Source organism: Mustela nivalis (assembly GCF_964662115.1).
Source record: "Mustela nivalis genome assembly, chromosome: 7".
Taxonomy (NCBI): Eukaryota; Metazoa; Chordata; class Mammalia; order Carnivora; family Mustelidae; genus Mustela; species Mustela nivalis.
This window is the reverse complement of record NC_139026.1, coordinates 92,713,961-92,717,839: the sequence shown is the minus strand read 5'-3', so window position 1 is coordinate 92,717,839 and position 3,879 is coordinate 92,713,961.

Genomic DNA, 3,879 nt, shown 5'->3' with positions numbered 1-3,879 from the left:
AACATTATTAAAAATCACCTAGTTCATGTACTGACACTGAGTAGCCATGCAATAATAGCTACTATTAATAAAATTAAATTTTATTAATTATTAATTTAAAATTAATTAATTAATTAATTAATTAAAATTAATTATTAATTAAAAATAATTAAAATTATTAATAAAATTAATAAGATTTTATAAAAATCCCTGCCTTGTAAATTGTTTTGAGACATTCTTTTGCACCCAAAACTTGATTTTTCTGCAAAAGATTTTATTGTATTTGTGAGCCTGCTTCCGGGCATAGTTTAGTGTTCTATGTGCCCTAACTTCTCATACTCAAGTGAATCAATTAATTAAAATAGTGTTGTGAAATAAGTTAAGTCCTTTGGACATAAATACATAAGTTTCAACTTTCATATACACAAGCAATGGGTTTTCATGTCTTCTGATTATTTAATCATACTGTTTTCTAATAGCAATTCTTCAGTATTCTTATCATTAATGTTCAACAAAGGTCAAAATCAAAATACTTCAAGGGGACAGAAAGTGAAGCAGCTAAAATTGATAACCAAGAATTCACTTCACTTTGTAGAATGTGATAAAACTGATACCCATATCATGAGTCACTGGTCCTCTCAGTTACCTTACATTCACTATTTTGGGAAAAATATTATATAATGTGCATGCCTATGTGTGTGTATCTGTCTGTCTGTCTGTGTGTCTCTGTGTGTGTGTGTGTGTGTGTGTGTTTATTTGCTGAGCTGATGATAAAAGTGTGACACTGTTATGCAAGTTTTTTCCTAGTTATCTTATTTTTACATTGTGGTTGTCTCCCTTCCATTCTTCTGTCTTCTTTTGTATTGAATACACAATATATTGTTTTGCTCACTTTTATCATCATAGTCAAATTACCATCCAGGTCCTAAGTTTTAGAATAATGATGATCAGAACCTGGATGTTTATCAATAGAATTAAAACTGGAAAAGATTCAGCTGGATATTTTCAACTTAGAAACTAAACTTCACTGCAAGTAGAAGCTGAACAAATTCATTTATCTCCTGTGTCTGAACAATATGAACATGTGTTCCCTCCTGTTGAGAAGTATTTGTGGTTGTAGATGATGATGTGGTAAGCTCAAATAAGAGAAAGTTCAAAAGAAGGAAATGACTGAAGTCTTTGTAGGTATTGCAGTAGCAGAGCCTCACCCCCTTCAAAGCTTTCTTTTAGTTGTGTCTGAGACACATAACATATACTTTTCATATGTACTCCCCACCCCCAACTCCAGTCCAACAGCTGCCAGTCACCACAGGGTGTCTGATCTCTTATATTGTTTTGCTCTCATTATCAAATACTCACTGCCCTGCAAAACCATTTGGAGAGGGTTTACTGTCGCTATCTACTCCAAAACTATTAAGATATCCATTCATGTTCACACCAGAAGTAATGTTTCTCAAACTTCATTTCCCCAGAATTTCAGAATGACACTGAATCTTCAGGGGAAATGGTGAAAAAAATTTCTTTACCAAACTTGTGTAACATTTTATTTCTTGAATTCAAAGCAGTTTATCCCCAAGTCAAAAGTTTATAGAATATTTTCCACACATACCACAAAAGATAAATCAATACTGACTTTTGTGTTAGAAAAATGAGGAGACATTTCAAAAAGCAACCTTACAAATTACCTTATTGTAAAATAAATGGTAAGAAATAGATTTGTATAGATCCTGAATTTAAGTAAGAAAAAGTTATGGACACTAATGTGATGCTTTCTAGTACATGCCTACTTCTCTGAGACTGGCCCAGCACTTAGCTTCCCCATGTTAAGACAACTTGATGTCACTTCCACAGCCAAAACTAATTTTTTGAAAGATTGTATTTATTTATTTGAGAGAGAGACAGAAAGAGAGAGCATGAGCAGGGGGAGGTGTAGAGGGGGAGGGAGAAGCAAACTCACCACTGAGCAGGGAGCCAGACATGGCGCCCAATCTCAGAACCCTGGGATCATGACCTGAACTGAGGACAGATGCTTAACAAACTGAACCACCGAGGTGCACCTCCAAACCTATTTTAAGTACCAAAAGTCTTTAGCCAGGATTGCTGAGGATTTTAATTTTATGAAATTTTATGAAAAAGTAATCATTTTGACCAGATAGAATGACTCAAAAGAAATTTCTCAGATACAGGAACCAAAGTATATGGTTAGTGTTCAGGCTCTTTCCAAAGATAGCAATACATACACGGTCATTATGTTTTAATTTTTGAATTTTTTAAGATAATGCTTACATAAGACAAAAAGTTTCTTCTCAATTTCTACATACAGTTGCCAGTAGGGAAAAGTAGATGCCAAATATTTGTTAATAATTATTGATTGATCTGAAAATTTGATTAATCTGATAATGGGGATAATAACTCAGAATAAAATTTAGTACACTTATAAATTTTCATCGTTATACATCTTCAATACAAACCATATGTCAATTCAAGTTACCAACTGCCAAATAAATGCGTTATAAAAAGGAAATGACATATAACTATATTTATACTCTACCACTTAAAGAAATTTATTTAGGGGCAGTTTATTTTACTGTGCAGGATTAGAAGATAGACTTGTCATTTGAAAAGCTCCCAAGTAGTGCCATCTGATGGCTGTAATTTGTGGTGATTTTTTCTGAATGTATGTCATGCCTGGACATGTTTACACTTAAGAAAATCTGATACTTTGTGACATTTTAGTTTTCAAGACATAAGCACTGATTACAATTATTTAAAATTTACCCAAAGAAATATGATCATTCCCTCTTGTGTCCCTTCACTCTATTTTATGCATATACCAAATAAAAACATATCACATATGACTCATTTTTTTGTAATTTTTTCTCTAAAGCATACATAATTCCCTGCTATCTCTACAATAACTTATAAGCTTCTTGAGAGGAGAGATGTCTATTGTCATGGCCATCACTGATTTTCACAATTTTCAGTCCTACAAATTCAAAGATTAGATTTCCATCCTTCAAAGAAGACCTATATAGCACTAAATAAATATTTTTAAAAAATGATTGAGTATTTTGTTCAATTCTAAGTGTTACCATATTTGAAAGACTCAGATGAAGTATAGAGCAAGTTCCTAGGGGTGGGCAGAATTGCTGTGTTCAGCATGACGAGGTTTGACTGAAGTCATTAAGGAAGTTGAATATTATACAAGAAGACAAAGTCATTATCATTACACATTTAAAGGATTTTTCGAAGAGGCTTGATTTATACTCAAAGATGGAAAGCATAGAATTTAAAATAATGGAAGCAAGCACTTTTCTGCTCAGTATAAAGAAAATCTTTCCAAGAAACAGAAGTTTTAGAAAATGAAATTGACTGCTTTCAAAAATACTAAATTCTCAATTGACAAATATATTCAAGTGTATCCTAATTGGTAAGTGATCTAGGAAGCATATACAAAGGATTCACTTTGAATTCTGTTAGATTAAATCATTTAAGGTACTTCTCTGACATAAGAAAACACAATGCATTTTGCATTTGAAAGTACTAAGCACTAGATGAGGGTATCTAAAATTTAAATCTCTATTGTCTCCCTCCTTCCTGACTTCCATCCTCTATTTTTAGGTAGAATATGATTTCTAATCTTTTGGAGAATTGTTTATATGCATGAACATTATAAGATAGACCACTAAAGTTAAACATTTCTTTAAGAATAATTTCTGTTCCATAATCATCTGATAACCTATCATTAAATTCTTACTTAAGTAAAAACAATGACAAGAGTATCTATCCACTTTAGGGAAAAGCTTTAAAATTTTTTAAGGATTTATTTATTATTTTAGAGAGAAAGAGAGAGCACACGGGGAGGGGAGGGGCAGAAGGAGAGGAAGAGAGAGTCTTTTT